Genomic DNA, 19,838 nt, shown 5'->3' with positions numbered 1-19,838 from the left:
TTCTAATTTAAATATTCAAACCTTTTCAATTAACTTTTAAGGATTCTTCTATGTTTTTCTTTCATTACTTTTGAAGGACCGTAGTATTTTGCAGAAGTTTATATCTTCCTTCGTCACATTCTCTTGTCCTTTCCTTTTTTTTAATTTTACACACTGCTTTCAAAAATAAATTTCTATCTAAAGTATCGCATCTTCCTATCTATCATTTTCTTAAATGCCATGTTTCTAATCTATGAAGAACTGCAATACAATTAGTCTTAAAAATATTATTTTTGACTGTAAGCATTACACAAAAAAAAAAAAAAATACTGCTCTATAGTTCCTCTTGCATAATTTACAATTCATGTTGATTTTTAGATAAGTTTTCAAAGTATCAATCTTAATGACTTACCATTCAATATATATATATATATATATATATATATATGAAAAAACCAGTTATATTTTATAACATCTGTCTTAAATTTATTTATATATGCAAACTTTTTCGCGATCCTGGGGCAACATCAGGCAATACATATTAATATTATATATATATATATATAAAATTAACATTATTGTACATATTGTACATATTATGAAAATGTGTACAACTGCGAATTAAGAGTGAGTTGTTGCCATCATACATTCAATTATATTTTAAGAATTACTGGACTGTGTGTGTTAACATTGCTTTAAATGGTCAATAAACATGGATTAATTAAATTTTCTTAAAAATAATTAAATATTTCTATAATGGGAGCGAGATTATTCAAAACTACCATAAGTTGTGACTGGTGATGTCATATTTATAAAAGCAATGAGAATCCATCGTATTACTAAATGTTAAGTCCAACGTGATCAAGTTGAAATACAGTTGGATATACGTGGTGTGTCTAAAAAGTTCGGTGAATGGTGTCATATCTGAACGGCAACTTGGCGCATGTGCTTGCGCATGCGCATGGTTCTTCAGAGACTTAGGGAGAATCGATACACAGCATGCAATGCATGTGACTGGCAGTGTAAACAGACTGCGACCAGTTGAACGTAGTCAGTGTGAGAGGAAGTGTCACAGCGCAATGAAGCAACGTGTAAACATCAAGTTCTGCTACAAATTGGGGAAGACTGTAACGGAGACACATGGAATGCTGGTGCAGGTGTACGGGAAGGAAGCCGTGAGCAGAAAATGTGTTTACGAATGGTTTAAACGCTTCCGTGAAGGGATGGAAACAATTGAGGATGAGCCACGTTCAGGTCGGCCATCGACAAGCAGAACCCCAGAAATGATCGAGAAAGTGCGTCAAATGCTGGCACAAGATCGGCGACTGACTCTAAGATTTCATTTCCATGTGTGACCAGGATCCATTGCTTCTGAAAACCATCGTCACGGGAGATGAGACCTGGTGCTACCAGTTCGATCCGGAATCAAAACGGCAATCTATGTCATGGTGTTCACCGACTTCCCCGCGACCAAAAAAAAAAAAAAAAAAAAAAAAAAAAAAAAAAAAAAAAAAAAAAAAAAAAACCCGTCTGCAAAAATCCAAGGTGAAAACACTGTTCATCGCCTTCTTCGACAACAACGGCATCACCCACAAGGAATTTGTTCCTGCAGGTCAAACCATTAATGCTACATTTTACCAGTCCGTTTTGAACCGATTGCTACAGCGTATCCGGCTGGTTCGGCCAGAGTTGCACAGGACTGGAAAATGGATGCTGCTCAATGACAATGCCCCTGCACACTGTGCGATCTGTGTTCGGTGAATGCTATCAGAAAACAAACAAAACAAAAATACAAACAATTTTTTTTCATTGCCCTTCAAATAGTCGCCACCTGCTACAACACACTTTTGACAACGTTCGTACAGCTTCTGGAAACTATCAGCGAAGGTCTCCTGTAGAATCGATCCCAGAACGGCTGTCACACGATCTTTGATGGCATTCACGTCCGCAAAACGTTCACATTTCATGGCCGCCTTCAAGCGGGGAAACAGGATGAAGTCCGCAGGAGCCAGATCAGGGGAGTACGGAGGGTGTTCGAGAACAGTTACCATCTTCTGAGCCAGGAATTGGCGCACACTGATCGCACAGTGTGCAGGGACATAGTCATGGAGCAGCGTCCATTTTCCAGTCCTGTGCAACTCTGGCCGAACCCGCCGGATACGCTGTAGCAATCACTTCAAAACGGACTGGTAAAATGCAGCATTAATGGTTTGACCTGCAGGAACAAATTCCTTGTGGATGATGCCGTTGTTGTCGATGAAGGCGATATACAGTGTTTTCACCTTGGATTTTTGCAGACGGCTTTTTTTTTTGGTCGCGGGGAAGTCGGTGAACACCATGACATCAATTGCCGTTTTGATTCCGGATCGAACTGGTAGCACCAGGTCTCATCTCCCGTGACGATGGTTTTCAGAAGCAATGGATCCTGGTCACACATGGAAATGAAATCACCAGAAGTTTCCATCCGTTTTGCTTTCTGCTCGTTTGTGAGCTTGTGCGGCAAAAATCGGGAGCAGATCTTCCGCTTACTCAAATCATCGCGGACAATGGTGTGCACCGTGTCCTTGCTAATGTCCAATTCCTCCGAAATCAATCTTAGAGTCAGTCGCCGATCTTGTGCCAGCATTTGACGCACTTTCTTGATCATTTCTGGGTTTCTGCTTGTCGATGGCCGACCTGAACGTGGCTCATCCTCAATTGTTTCCTTCCCTTCACGGAAGCGTTTAAACCATTCGTAAACACATTTTCTGCTCACGGCTTCCTTCCCGTACACCTGCACCAGCATTCCATGTGTCTCCGTTGCAGTCTTCCCCAATTTGTAGCAGAACTTGATTTTACACGTTGCTTCATTGCGCTGTGATTCTTCCTCTCACACTGACTACGTTCAACTGGTCGCAGTCTGTTTACACTGCCAGTCACATGCATTGCATGCTGTGTATCGATTCTCCCTAAGTCTCTGAAGAACCATGCGTATGCGCAAGCACATGCGCAAAGTTGCCGTTCAGATATGACACCATTCACTGAACTTTTTAGACACACCACGTATATATATATATATATATATATATATATATATATATAGACTATATATATATATATATATATATATATATATAGTATTATTAAAAATGATATATTTTTATATATGTTAATCAAGTGGTATGAGTCTTTTCATATATTTAATCGCAGTGTGGTGTAGATATTTAAAACTAAAAGTGAGAATTTATAGTACAGTTATACTACCGGTTGTTCTGTATGTTGTGAAATTTGGACTCTGACTTCGAGAGAGGAACAGAGGTTAAGGGTGTTCGAAAATAAGGTGTTCAGGAAAATATTTGAGGCTAAGAGGGATGAAGTTATAGGAGAATGGAGAAAATTACACAACGCAGAACTACATGCATTGTATTCTTCACCTAACATAATTAGGAACATTAAATCCAGACGTTTGAGATGGGTATGGCCTGTAGCACGTATGGGTGAATCTAGAAATGCATAATTATAGTAGAGTGTTAGTTGGAAGACCTGAGGGGAAAAGACCTTTGAGGAGGCAGAGACATAGATGGGAGGATAATATTAAAATGGATTGGAGGGAGGTGGGATATATGCTAATCTTGCTCAGGATAGGGACCGATGGGGGCTTATGTGAGGGCGGCAATGAACCTTCGAGTTCCTTAAAGGCCATTTGTGAGTAGTGAAGATATTGATATGTTTGATACTCTTCAATATTGATTGGAGGAAGCGCAAAAATTATAGTTCCTAAGGAAAGACCAAAAGGAATTAGGCCTACTTACTGATAAAATAAGAGGCCTATAAAATTTTGCAGTTTCTCGATAATTTCATTAAGATTTCTTAGCAGGATAAAATGATTCTACCATATACATTTCAAGGTAGTTCACGAAACATGCAGCAGCTATACCAAGATGCTATGCCTGCTGTTCGAAAACATGGCAAACCTGACATTTTTAACTCATACCTACAATCCGCAATGACCTGAAATAGCTACTGCTTTACTCACAAATGAAAAACCCGCTGATCGTTTCATTATTATGGAAGCAAATAACTTTCAAATTGTCTGGTATTCTTCATTGAAAATAAATCTGGAAAATTTTAATTTGAACTTCTAATGTACTGAGTTTGCAACATTTTCTGCACAAGCCACTAGTCATCTATATAGGCCTATATTAGTATGTATTGAAGATTTCCTTTAAAATGGATTTAAAGGAGGTGGGATATCATGGTAGAGAATGGATTAATCTTGTTCAGGATAGAGACCGCTGGCGGGCTTATGAGGGCGGCAATGAACTCTAGATTCCTTAAAAGCCATTTGTAAGTAAGTAATGTATATTTCCTATTACCAATCTTATTAAATTATCTACAGTTGAATTTTATGTGTTTTACAATAAGTTAATTGAACTGTGAAATGTATTGTATGAAGTATCTAGAGAGTCTTCGTTTATTGGAAATTTTTCAAAATTATTAGGTTTTAAATTCCAATTTTCTGTGACTTTCGTATTTGCACAAACATTCAACATTTGATTAACCTTTGACAACTTTCAGTTTCTTTCTTGCTTGCTTTCAGTGTGCTAATATTAATTATCCATTTCACAAAATGTAACTTATTTCGCACTGCTCGTCGAGGAAGAGTCACTAATTCAGTTACAAATTCAAGTAGCCACATATTTGTTTTAATGAGGCACCTCTTAAAGCTATCGCCACTCGATGATGACAGTATTATCGATGTGCGCACAAGCGAAAGAAGAAGCAGTATTTACAATATGGGGGCACCTCTGCACAAATTTACCATCGGCGATTTGATCCGAGCATTAATGCACACAATGATGCGCTCAAGACTCATTACTTCTGACTATGCGAGCAAGCATATTCTTCTCTTCATCCTATCTGCTCGGATCAAGTCACCAAAATGTTGCACATTTTCCTTCATAGCAATTTTCACTGGATGACAGACTCGGTATTTGATGCTTTTCCACCTTTCAGAGAGAGAACTTCTGCACCCAAGTACACAGCTTGAAGTGACAAGTTCACTACACACGAGCAGCATTAATTTTCTTTATGAATATCCTTTTCTGCCAGGCATTTGCTAAACAACGACGTACAACGGAGCGCTGCTCGGCAATGCAAAACTCGTGCAGGAGTGCTTCCATCTTATAAGTGCTGTTCCTTTGTTTCGCTTGTGCCGCTTAATCTCACATCGATTACCTTGACACCTGGATAATACTTATGTCTAGCGGTGACAGTTTCAGGCGCTTCATTCAGAATTAGGCTTTAGGTCTTTCCTTATGGTAGATTTTTAAGTTATAAACTCTCCTGTTTCATCCACTGTAAATAATTTTCTGTAATATAGAACTCCGTTAGCTCTGTCTATGACTGATTTATATACGCTATAATATAAAAACGACGTAAACTTTATTTGGGTAGGCGTGGTATTCTTTACGGTTGAGAAAGCATGGTTTGTAACTTTACGAAATTTAAATATTCCAGTCTTTGTCTAATAATACTTAAGGATGAAAGTATCACCTATTGAACTGCGCGCCAAAAATATTAACCATGCAAATTACAGTTGCAGCGGTTTTCAAGAGATGATAAGCTTAAATTTGTTTTGTTTTCTTTAAAGGCTTCTGTGATTGGATATAATATTGCTTCCAACACTACGGCTATGTATTTAGAAATATCTGATTTGAGGCGTGATTCAATATACAGAATGTTTCCATGATGATGATACAAACTTTCAGGGATGATGGAGAATGTATCAATGTGAGATAAGGAATCCCGGTCCTGAAATTGCTGAGTCGCAGTTCATAAGCCAAAATTGTTTTGAGATATCTATGAAAATTGAATATGAGAATTTCTGTTTGTAGATATTTCTCTGCACTAGGTTCACAAGCTGCAATAGTACATTATGCAACGAGCCTATAATGATAGTAATTAAGACGCGAGTATGTTTGTTTATGAAACGAGCGCAAGCGAGTTTCATAATTTTCATACGAGCGTCTTAATTACTATTACAGGCAAGTTTCATACGGCTTTTTATGCTCGACCATATTTTTAACTTGAAATTATTCAGAAGTATTCATTTTATTCGTATGTGACTCAAGAGCGGAAGTGACCTTGTGCATAGCTCGTAAATTGTGAGAATTGCGCAGACGCGAAAGTATTGATTATTTCCAAGGAACAATAATGTCATTGACCTTTAAATAATCTAGAGAATAACATGAACTAATTGTGATATAACCTGGAAATTGATTTAGAATTGGAAAACGAGATGACAAATTGAATTTATTTGAATATTATTTCGTCGCCTGAATGCAAGAACTAGGTAACTTGATTTTTCATATTTTGTGACATCGCCTACTTACTTATTTATTGCACTAAGGAATATGTCTCTTTTCTTTACCTATTTGTTATATTGGAAAATAGATGTCGCTGGTATAGTTCGATCAGTTACCTAGATCCTGGATTACATTTTGTGCGATTTTTGCTATGCTAAAAAAGAGGTAACTAAAAAACGCAAATTTTGAGTTACCTAGTTCTTGCATTCAGGCGACGATTTACAATTAACGCTAATAATTATAGTAACAGAACATAACCTTCTGCGACAGTATTGGATTTCCAGCCTCCGTGACGTTTCCCTCGTTGTCTTTCGATTGCATATCCGAGAATAATCGAAAACCTGAACTGTAATGAATAGGTGTACTTTAATTACATGCATTAAAGGACTGCTACCAGGTGTATTTATTTATTTCATTGGGTTATTTTACGACGCTGTATCAACATCTAGGTTATTTAGCGTCTGAATGAAATGGTGATAATGCCGGTGAAATGAGTCCGGGGTCCAGCACCGAAAGTTACCCAGCATTTGCTCGTATTGGGTTGAGGGAAAACCCCGGAAAAAACCTGAAACAGGTAACTTGCACCGACCGAGATTCGAACCCGGGCCACCTGGTTTCGCAGCCAGACGCGCTGACCGTTACTCCACAGGTGTGGACCTACTAGGTGTATAATTACTACATTTCGGCATGGTCGAGCATAAATACATTTACAATAGTGCTCGCAATGGCGTCCCCCAGCTATGACAACCCTGGACGAAGTTCTGTCGTATGCGGTCCAACAACCCTGGAGTCGTTCTAACGATGGCACAGGCAGCGAGAATTCGTGCCAGGAGCTCGTCTTTAGTTTCTACAGATATCTCGTACATAACATTTTTCACTTGACCCCATAAGAAAAAATCAAGTGGGGTCAGATCACGTGAACGAGCTGGCCACGAAACAGGATCTCATCTTCCTATCAACTTTTCAGGGAACTTTTAACTATGGTGTTCACGAGCACCACATGATCTGAGGCTCTATCATGTTGAAACCACATACGTTGGCGAACAACAAGTGGGATTTTTTACAATGACCCGGGGAGTAGATCTCTCAGAAACACAGTGAACACTGGTGCAGTTAAGCGGGAGGAAGACGTTATGGGCTATTAAACAACCATTGACTGTGCCCGCCGACATGCTCACTGCAAATCTGTGTTGACAGCATCTTACAACTGTAGTACGGGGATTTTCATCGGCAAATGCAGACAATTCCTACTATTTAGCATTCCGTCTCTGATGAAACAGGCTTCATCGGTGAAAAGTACATACGCAGGAAAATGAAGTTCGACCATACAGCGATGGCTGAAAACGACGCGAGGTGCGAAGTCAGCAGGAGTCATAGCGTGCGCTTTCTGTGTGTGGTAGGAGTGCAGCTGCTGTTCCCATATTACCTACTTTCCAAACAGTACTATGCGCGATACAACTGATAGAGTGCTTATTGAAGGCTCCTCAACTTCTTACAAGCAAACGTTCTGATAGGGGCAGATAAAAAAGTTAAATGTTTTTCTTCCACCATGTTAATAATGTCAAAAGAAGCGCTTATTCAAATTATGGCCACTTGACCGCAATTACAAGGCCGTCCAGAAAGTGATTTTCCCTGGGGCCGTTTATAGAAAAAAGCACAATTGCATGGAAATATTTATTGAAACAGATACACCAATTGTTGCGCTATTTGTCAACATCCCCCACTAAAATTGAGACATTTGTCATACCATGGAATCAATTTTTGTGTCGTAGAAGTCAGCCGCCTGGAATCGGAACCAGCGTTTGACTGCGTCTGCACCTCCTCTGTCGATCCCATGAAATGAGAACTGTCTCAATTCCGGTGGAAAATACGTTGAAAATAGCTCAATAATTGCTGTGTCTCTTCCAATAAATTTGTCCAATGAAATTGTGTTTTTTTCTGTTAACGGCCCCTGGCGAATTTATATTTTTACGGTCCTCGTAATTGCTGCCGAGTGGCCAAAATTTGTATAAGCACTTCTTTTGACATTATTAACACGGAGGAAGAAAAAAAATAACTTCTTTATCTGCCCCTATCAGAACGTTTGCTTGTTAGAGTGGAACATCTTATTACGAGGCGAACAGAATCCGACCTAATGGCTGTCCCAACCTAAGAACGTGATTGGATCCTTCACCGTCATCGCCAAGAAAAGCAGACAGAGATGCAGGTGACATAATGGCAATATGCGCGGTATTAGAGTGGGAATAAAGAGTAGAACACAATGCTACTAGCTTCCTTATTGGGGACTAAAATGCATATTTTTTTACTAGGTTACTTAACGACGCTGTATCAACTGCTCGGTTATTTTAGCGTCGATGGGATTGGTGATAGCGAGATAGTATTTGGCGAGATGAGGTCAAGGATTCGCCATACATTACCTGACATACGCCTTACAGTTGGGGAATCCTCGGAAGAAACAAAATTAGGTAATCAGTCCAAGCGAGAATCGAGCTCACGCCCGAGCGCAACTCCGGATTGGCAGGCAGGCGCCTCAGCCGACTGAGCTACACCGGTGGATCATGTTTTGTGAACCGAAAGAAACATGTTTAAGTTATGATGAACGCAATTAAATCTTTATAGTTAAGAATTTTATTTGCACTGAAGAATTTTATCGTGCAATTTCGAGAATTACTGTTGCTGGAAATGACATCCACAAGACAAGTCTTTTATATATGCGATGTGTAAAGTATGATGAACTTGTCCATATATCCTGCTACAATGTTTTGCACTGAATGAAGTCAGATGCAGAGATCTTTGGGTGGGGGGGGGGGAGAAGTAGTATGCTAAGAAGAAGAAGATTGTGATGATGACAGAAAACTACGTCTAATATTTATATTGATTAAGTTCTGTCTTCAACTATGATCAATATTCTCCTCACTCTCTCATGGTATCTCTACTTCATGCCGTAGCGTATTTTTGTAGTATTCTGTCGTGACACAGGATAGCTGTGTTAAACGGATGACAAATTACACTCATATCACAATACATATAACTTCCTCATTTTTAGAACTAGGATCTTGAAATTTGGAACACTGATTTAAAACATGTGCTTTTTACCTTTTTTCCCCGAATTTTATGATAACTTGTTTTGATTTTAAAGTTTTAAATGGCCATAACAAACTGAAATAATTATGTAGCCTATCTTTTCTTAAAAGACTAGAAATGATTATGAAACTAAAGTATCATTTTGTTGCCATATATTTTAATTTGGGTTATTTAATTTGAAAAAAAAAAAGAATGTTATAAATAAAATCGAAAAAAAAAATCTTATTTTTTTAAATATATTATGTCATATAAAATAATCCACAATCAAAATATCTGACTCCGGCAAAATCTTAGTTTGGGAATGGGTAAGGCATATGAAAAATTTCATTTCATTTCATTGATTTTGTAGATTTTCAGAAAAAGATACATGATTTTTAGTTTTTATGAACATTAAAAAAATTTAAATAAAACAAGTGATCATAAAATTCTGAAAAAAAAAAAAAAAAAGGCAAAGAAGCACATGTTTTAAATCTTTATTCCAAATTTTAAGTACATACTGTAGTTCTAAAATGCAGGAGTTATAGGTAATACGATACGATATGTAATTCCTCACCCGTCTCCCTTAAAACATCTCTTGGGATTTAAATCACACATCGCTACATCGCGGTCGAACACCTGAACCAGCGTCGTGGTAATGTCACTGAAGATGGAGGGGCAGCCTCCGAATTTTACCAATTTTAATTATCATCATTTTTAAAGTGTTCATACAACTGTGATATATATATATATATATATATATATATATATATATATATATATATATATATATATAGCATGTTTCTTATCTCTTGGGATTTTAAATTAACTACTAGTGCTGCCAGATTCACGCAAAAAGTCATTACAAAAATTATTTTCATGTAAATAAGCAATTTCAAATAAATAGTATTTAATAATACTTAATAGAATACGTTTCACGTAGTATATTCAAAATTCTCCTCATGTCCAACTGGATCTCTTGAACAAGATGTTACAAATGTTAGATCTTACACAATTTTGCTGTGTAAAAGTGCTCTCTGATTGATTTGTACAAAGTGGTCATAAACTAAAATTATGTTCAACCACATCAAATCATATCGAAGTTATGACTTTCTAAACTCTTCATCATGTTCAGGCACATTTAAAAAATAGTGTACTTATGCTTCAAGCATTTTAAATTTGTGTCGTTTCTTTTGTGAACTTCTTATGATGCGTGTTTTAAGAGTTCACTTTTTTGTCGGCTTGAAATTCATTTTACATGTTTTACATTTAGCCTCACTAACTGGACGAGTTTGTAAATGAGGAGAAGGAATATGATGAATTCAATCGATATATGATCATGACGTCAGCAAATAAAAATTAAGATGGATTAGCGTTTTTCAATCAATTCGCGAACGATTCGATTGTTTGAAATCTATACCACTGTAGTCATTCATAACATTCTTATTGTAATTTTATGTCTTAACTTGCTTTTATTATGAATTGTATTTACCATCAATAATTTGTCTGTACCACTCTCATTCCTTGACTCTGAAAATTAATATATTGCTTTCCGCACCGAAATATATTGCATTTTAATCTAACCTCAAAGAACTTCATCAAAATATTCATCAATAAAATCGGCCTCGCAGCTTGACGGATCTGATGCCGAACCATTGATTCCATCTAAGGTCCATCGGGAATTGAAAGCCGACTTGATGAATTTCTTACGTATACCATCTTTCATTTTATGAACGCTTTATTGTCTATAGAAGCCGTTCCACCATAGTTGAACCGTGGCTTAATCATCTCGCGCAGTTTATGTGGGCGGCAGCGCGTGGAAATCTTACGGAGTAGACGCATTTTCGTTCACAGTGCATCCAAGGCCATGCTTCAGCCACCGTGGAACAACTTCTACGATGCTATCAACGTATGATTCATCGATGAATTTACGAACTCTCCCACGTCTTGCATAACTAACCTTTAAAATCTGGTTTTGTTTACCAGGAATCTCGAAATGTCTGGCCACGCCAAGATTTTTCACTCTTCAGCTAATTCACCATGCAATTATCTTTTCTTCTTGGGAGTAGACTAGATGGATCTGATTAGTCACCGGAAAAATTCAAATTGAAAAGCAGCAGATTTACCAGAATTAGAGAACACTGCCGTACAGGGTGATTATAAAGTCTCGATCCATTTTCAAGTTAACGTTGGAATTTGGTTTTCGTTTCAGGCTGATATACTAGTACGTTATGTTGACTATTGAAGAAAGGGTGGCTGTTGTCGGTGCTCGATTGCGCCGTTTAACTTATGCACAGGTGCAAGAGGAGTTTAGCGTAAATTCCACAAACCGGCGCCAACACGAGCAAATATCTGACTCATGGTCAATAAATTTCAGAGGACAGGTAATGTCGCCGATGCTCCACGTTCCGGTCGACCTGGCGAGCCCGAGGAGACTGTGGCATAGATCCGAAAAGCCATCGAAAGAAGTCCTCAAGCATTGACTCGTTTAAGTAACGAGCTAGATGTGTCCAGAGCAACTGTGTTGTAGATTTTGAGGTTTACATTGAAGAAAAGTGCTTATCATATTCAGGTGTTACACAAACTAGACGTAGAAGATTATGAAGCTCGTAGAACAATGTGTTATGAATTAATGGAGGATGTGAACAACCAAACATAATCCAACACATCCTGTTTAGTGACGAGGCCGCATTCCACATTTGTAGTAAAGTGAATAAACTGTCTCATATGGGGTACCGAGCCACTACACGGTACTTATGAATGGCAAAGGGACACCCCAAAAGTGAATGTGTGGCTTGGGCTTACACAAGCCACTGTTTACGGTCCTTTCATGTTCACAGAAGGTACTATTACAGGCAACACTTACCTAGACATGCTGACTGACTTTCTGGAACCACAGCTAGAGCAGGATGACATTGTTGACAGTGTTGTCTTTCAGCACGACGCTACACCCACGCATTTTCCGTTAACTGTTAGACGTACCTCAACCAGCACTTTCCTAACAGATGGATTGGCAGAGGTTTATCACGAGTATGGCCATCACGTTCATCTGACCTGACGCCGTTAGACTTTTTCGCCTGGAGGTTTATCAAGACAAGAGTGTGCAAAACGAAAGTACGAGTTCTAAATAATCTGAGGAATCGTATTCGGGAAGCATGTGCAGCGATTACAGGCAACATGCTGACGATTGTCTTTAGGGGTACAGGTGAAAGGTGAGGACAATGCTATGAAATGGATGGCGGACATGTTGAATTACGATGAATTTCTTATGTACCTACCATCACGATAACCACATATCGATTTCATGTCCGCATGTCTATTATTTATATAAAATGGATCGAGACTTTATAATCACTCTGTATTTTAATAACATACACACAAAAAAACTCAACTCTCACAGATAACCCCGTGATACGAGCCCGTACAATGAGCAACAACATAAAATGAAGCGAGACTGAGATAATGTTGTCAGGAATTATGTAATATTTAATAGGAAACAATTTAGAAGTCTCTTCCTGATATAAGAGAATATGTGTTAACATGTGATTATGACTGACGTAATAAATCGCAGAAACTTTGTGAAAGTACAGATCGCAATGCGTTTCAGATTTCTGGAAGTATAAAACTGAAATCATAGGCTTGTTCCAGTAAGCAATTCAGAACGTGTTACGAACTGATACCAACATGTTTCGACGCATGCGCCAGTTGAGTACGTTCTCAGAACTAGTTCGGGATTTCACGTTGTTGGAACGTTTCTTGAACTGTTCTGCCACGGCCTTAGGAGTTTCTTCTCATATTAAAATTATATTTATCTTCCAAACTTAATTCGTTATAAAAGTACCATACATCACTATCGCCTTCCAAATCACTCTTGATCGACTATTTTTTTAATTTTAACCTGCCCAGTCTCGAAGCATTTTAACCTCAACCTCAGAGAACCAATTTCACTAGCTCCGGACGAGTTCCAAAGCATGTTGAAAGAGGAAACTGGGAGTTCAGAATCGGTTCAGAATCAGTTTATCTTGTTGGAACGCACGTTGAGATACTGCGCATGAGCAAGCAGTCCAGATTCGATTCAGAATCGTGCTAGAACAAACTTAATTAAATTACATGACGATTGTTGTGAATATTAACAAAGGATACGAAAAATCATAAATGTGACCAATTTTATAAAAAAAAAAAATCTTCAATCCCTAACAGGGTTAAAAATATCCCTACGATAGGGATTTTACTCTACACCTGGCAACAATATAGTAACTATTCACATATCATTCTTTTATCTCCGCAATTATAGCATTTTTAAACATTGGCTAGTTGAATTTAAACAATTAAACACTACAGTTTTATTATAATGGATGTTCATTGTTAGACAGTGTTATAGCGCAGCAAAATTCATTTCAAAATGTGCAGAAACCAAATGCTTCTACCGCTCAGACTGAGGAGTGGGGATTAAGATTTAAGACATTCGTCATGAGACTCGTGGAAAGTGCAGATATGCCCCAGTGAAGTACAATTTATTCTAGATAGTGTAATATAGCATTATTCTATACCAAGTACTTTAGCATATTTAATGTTAATCTTAAATTATAAAATAGTCTACGTTTCTCTCACGACTATAGTTATCAGTTAGTGGGTGTGAAACAATGACGTCATGCATTACTCGAGAAAGGAAGCACTATGTATTGAAACTTTCCTGGCTATAGTTTCACCTACATAGCGGTTAAAATACTTACGCTCAGTTTCAAAAATATATAGTAATTATCTTCAGTAGTAATTTCTGCCTATAACTCGTTAGACATATTATTTCTTTAGTAACTAAACTTATAATTTGTAAAAAATACTTTAAAAAATCTTGTACAATAGTAGTGTTCGAGTCTCATTTGCACTAGTCACGTTTCATGATGTGTAATTTCTCTTTGCCACTTTATCCGTAGTTTTCCGATTAAAGTTATACCAAACGCTGATGAATGATTTATATTACACAGGCTTTTCTCTGCCCCTCTCTCTTAATGCAGTGTAAGGCAAGCAGTCGTTCTGAGTGATCTATCGGTAGACATTCTAGTTGTCCACATGTTACTTTTTGTACTTATATGGAGGATAATGTTTAAATAAATCTGAACACATTCCTTAATATGTAGTCTACTACACGAAATATTCCTCAATGTGCATTGCATTTTTTTTTAATTTCAGAAATATGCTTTAATATGCATTCTACTAATTTTCAAATTAAAAACATGTATGATATGATTGCACTATTTTGAAATTCATGTAACTTAATATAATTCTTATTATGCATTACACAATTTTTGAAACTTTAGAAAATATCCCTTAATATTGATTACACTGTTTTTAAATTTTCATAAAATATTTCATAATGTTCATTAGAAATTAGGGCTACATTATTATTATTTTTTTAATTTCAGAAAATATTCCTTAATATGTATTACAACACTTTAAAAAATTAGAAAATATTCCTTAATGTGCATTATATTATTACAATATTCTTAAAATTTCAGAAAATGTTCTCTAATACAGGGATGTAGAAATTTTCTCTCATTTGAGGAGCCAACTAGAATCACACTAACCTGATTTTTATCAATAATATGATTTGCTACTTGGCACTGATCCTGGTATTACTTTTTCTAGACATTTGAACATAAAAAATGTTAATGAGATGTATTAGATATGAATTAAACGATAGGCCTAAAACTAGTGTCAAGTACATTTTACAAAGAGCAACAAATATTTAACATGGACTTACAATTCTGTATAATAAATAATCTAATTCTTGCATGGCTGTGCCCTTTTGCTACTAAAATGTACGGACCCACAGCCCTTGAAGATCAAATTCCTTTACTGTAGGCCCATTCATATTACACATCATCGAACCAAATAAACTATTTTTTCTAATGACGATCTGAATATGTCTTTTATGAGGTGCATCTGATTAAATACTCGTGCACACGATGCTGGATATTTTCGAGAAGATCGTGACGTGGTTTTAAGCTTCTTCAGTAACGTAATTATAGATGTCACGGGACTTTTTCGATAGATTTGTAAGTAGGAGAAGAAAGAAGAGTAACAGAAAGCTGATTTTTTTACTGAAACTTAGGCGCCAGTAGCAAAAATGCAGTTGCCATGGCGGCCTGGTGCCCGGAATTGCTGCACCCCTGCCTTAATATGCATTTCACTATATTTTACATTTAAAAATATTCCGTAATATGTATTACACTACTTTTAAAACTTAGGAAAATATTTCTTAAGAATATGTACTACACTTTTTGTAAAATTCAAGAACGTATTCCCATATATGGATTTCACTATCTTCAAAATTTCAGAAAATATTCCTTAATATGCATTACACTACTTTCAAAATTTCAGAAAAATTTCCTCAACGTGCATTACATTACTTTTCAAATGTCAGAGAAAATTTCTTGGTCTAAATATTACACTATTTTAATAAATTAAATATTCCATAATATACCGGGACATGGTACATTTTAACGTGACTTTTCATTTTCTGCAGAAAGCTCTAAGTTTTATAGGATAAGATAACTTATAGTTAATATTAATAAAATAAGAAAATCAATAGCATCGTACCATGGTACGGAAAAGGACTTAACTTAGAGGAATTATAAGTGTTTCATGAGTCTGTTCCACCTGCTTTGTGGAAACTTATTTCTTACAATTCATTATAAAATTTGACATGGGTGAAATAGGGCTCATAGGATTCACTTAACGCTGTGCGTAGCTCAGAAACACGAAATTTTGTTCCGTTTAGGCAAGATTTTTTGTTGACTGATCGATTGTTTCCTTCGTCTCAATTTAAACTGCAAATCGTCAATATAACCGTATGTTCGTCTATTATCGAGATGGAGGAACACAAAATGTAAACTATGAAGATGTTCAACTGCAGATTTACATTTCTCCAGGCCCAGCTTTCAAACGACGAGGTATTACCTTTAAGTAAAATGCGCTCCTTATGTGTGTGTTTATGTTGTAATTTATAATCTGCATAATCCAGAAATGTTGGAAAAGTGATTAATATTTGAGGCACAACAAGTAAGTGATAAAAAAACTCGGAAAAGGATAATGACTGTATACTACAGCATGCCAGAGTTCATTTCGTGTTTTGCTTTGCCTCATGAAACGAAGTGAATTTAGGACGTGTTCACGTACACTGGCCGGTAAAATGAAGCCCTTCCACCTTCCTGCACATGTAAAGCTCGATATTTGCTTCCCAAAAGCATGACTTCTGCTCTCTCTCTTTCGCTCTCTCTCTCGTCATGAAATATAACCAACATAAAAAGTCGCGTGCTTTATGCAAACGTACCTCACTCATATTTCAACGTAGATGAAGTTTAGATTGCATTTTATGCATAGCTTTTTTCATCTTACTCTCTAGCTTTCTCTCATCCTCCACTCCCCATATCAAATATTCTTTATGGCCCGGCATTGGAAGAGAGGTGAAGATAAAAACGATTCCCTAACGAATAACAGAACGTGCATTTTCTGAAAACGCCCCAACGACCAAAACAACCACGATGCGACTTTGCGTCTCCTGATGGTCTTCCCATTGGTTGCCTGGTGACCAGTTTGCCAGAGGTATCAACCTACGGGACTCTTGAGACGAAGCATTTCCGCATCTAAAGTTTCAAACTGACTTTTATATCGATGCTGCTTCTTTTTTCTTCTCATGCATCCCTTCTTTTTGGCCGTCCTCATCCTCCCCCCAGTATCCCAACCCCAGACAACATCGCGGCACGGTTCGATTTCGTGATGGACACGTTCAGAATAATATCGATATTATACGATCGTCATAGCGTCTCCTGGGAGGCGACTTGAAGACGCGGGTCACTTTATAGTATTATATTTTTCTCTTCTTTTGGAGACGTGTTCACAAATTCAAGCTGCAAAATATTTATGAAAAGAGTTTCTGAGCAAGGCAAAGACTGTAACGCAGGTGCCTTGGAAATTAAGAAATACACAGATCCGTGCTGCGCAGTGAGATCTTACAACAATGACGCTATTGAGTTTAATATAAAGATTATCTTAAATTGTTGTATATATACAATTTTTTAAAAATATTAATCTACTTTCTTTGTTAGTATAGGCATTACCGGTCGCGGTGTACACCTCTGCTACGTTACGCAGCTTTAAGGGGAGGCGGGAATTGGCGTTTACCCATTGTCAGAATGAACATGTCTCAAAGGTAGGTTCGGAATCGTAGTGGATTCATGTCACAGGAATTCTGCCACATGTCCATCGTGTGTTTAGATCAAGTGAAAATATGAAAACCTTGACATTGTACGATAGAAGACAAACTACGAAGAAAGCAGTCTATACTTCACATTACTAATAATTAGAGCCAATATCATTTATAACAGAAGTTAAATAAGTATCTTTAGATCCCTCGTCATCTAATAAGACGAATGGTATTTTATTACAGTATGCAGTAATAGAACAGAGGAATTTCTCCGTCATAGTGGCTTGTTAATTTGGTACAAATACTTGCATCATCTAATTCTCTGGACATCCTATCTTTCAGAATCAAAATGCAATATAAATTATTTAATCTACAGTTACATTTTTCTTTGTTACTTATTTTAAGATGAACAACAAATCTTTTATTTACTGCTCCTCTTTCTAGCAAGTTGGTTTAATTTGCCCGTAAGAACGAAATAACACATTGTGTACTAACGGTGCCCAACTAAATATTTCGCAAGGAAGTAAATTTTGTATTCCATTAAGACTCTCCCATCTTAGTTGTGTTCATATCCATTATACATAATACCATCATCTTGAACTTTGTCGTTTAGACCATGAGGTCTGTGAAAGTATTCTAAGAAAGATGGCCTTGATCCCTCCACCAATACCTCGGTCTTCCCTCATCTCAGTGGTACAGATTTATAAGGGCGAAGATATCTTCCTTGTGAATAAAATATATTTTGCCTCAGATTTATGAATTATGACTAAGTAACGCATTTCTAGATGCTAAAAATAGAGATTTAGGACGTTTTGGAGTTTTATCAGTATCTGCTATCTGCTATTTCTTTTTTTTTTTTTTTTTTTTTTTTTTTGGTTTACTTAGAAGCTGCTCCTCCTCTTTCACATTCTGGATCACTCACTCTTAAATTTATTCCTCGTACTAATAAACACAATATAGTTTGATTTGGCAAATTTAATTTTACTGTTTTATATAATGCTTTGTTAGGATGAAATAAAATGAACTGTGAAGAGTTTCAAAACCAGTGTTGTAAATTAATATGTGCACTAAATAAACAACAGCAACAGCTTTTTCTCTTGGAAATCGCTGTCAGTATTATTGCTACAATAAGTTTACTTGGATTGTTCTTTAATAGGAGCACTTGACTTACAGTATATTGATCTTTCATTTGAGGCCAGATTTTAAAACGGATTATAAGGTACTAGGATTGTTTTTCATAAGCTTTAATTCTTTCATATCATAGTTCAGACCCTAAACTTGCAGTTGGCATCAGAATCTAATTTTTCATTTTTTTAAATTAGATTATTCTTTGTTTGTACCCTTATATGTCTAGGACGTAGCAAACAATATAGGTATGGAACTAGACGATGGGGAGAGATCTGGGTTGTAGGTGGGTGTTGAAGAGTTTCCCAACGAAATCTCTGAATCGTATTCCTCAAGGAGTTGGCAGTATGTGGGAAGGCATTATCATGAAGAAAAATAAAGACGTTCGATAGCATTCCAGGGCTTCTTGACTTAATGGCGCGTCTCAATTTCTGTAAAGTTTCTTCGTAACGCTGTGCATTGATTGTGACCCCGTGCTTAAGAAATTCAACAAGCAGAGACCCCTAGAATCGAAGCAGAATGTCAACATTCTTGTGTGCATTGTTTTGGACTTTTTCGGTGCGGGAAAATCCATGTGTTTCCTTTGTTGGCTCTGTCGTTTGTTATCCGGTTCAAAATTGTGACACCACGTGTCCCAGTGACAGTACTGGACAGAAATGCATACTCTTCCTCTTGGTATTATTGTAAGTGACCGAGTGAAGAAGCCATTTTTTGTTTCTTGTTTCCCCGTCAACTGATGTGGAATCCATTGCGCGCAGATTTTTCGGTAATGCAGGTGCTTCGTCGCAATGACATATACGGAACCATGACTTATTCCCACCAAACTACGAAGTTCTTCCACAGTGATCCGTCGGAGACCCGTATAAGACCATCAGCCTCAGCAATAACAGTAGGATTGATGGCACGATGAGCCTGTCCTGGGCGAGCATCGTCTTGCAGTGACACGCGTCCCTCTCGGAATCTCTTGTGCCATTCCAGTACAGGCGAACATGACATGCTGTGTTCGCCGTAGACAGCAGACATGAGACGATAGATTTCACGTCCCCCTACTCCTTTAGCAGTCACCTGCACTACACCTGCTGTTCTTCTTTACCTGCCTCCATTAGTGATCCAGTACAAGG

Source organism: Periplaneta americana, chromosome 2 (assembly GCF_040183065.1).
Source record: "Periplaneta americana isolate PAMFEO1 chromosome 2, P.americana_PAMFEO1_priV1, whole genome shotgun sequence".
NCBI lineage: Eukaryota > Metazoa > Arthropoda > Insecta > Blattodea > Blattidae > Periplaneta > Periplaneta americana.
Note: the sequence above shows the minus strand (reverse complement) of the source record.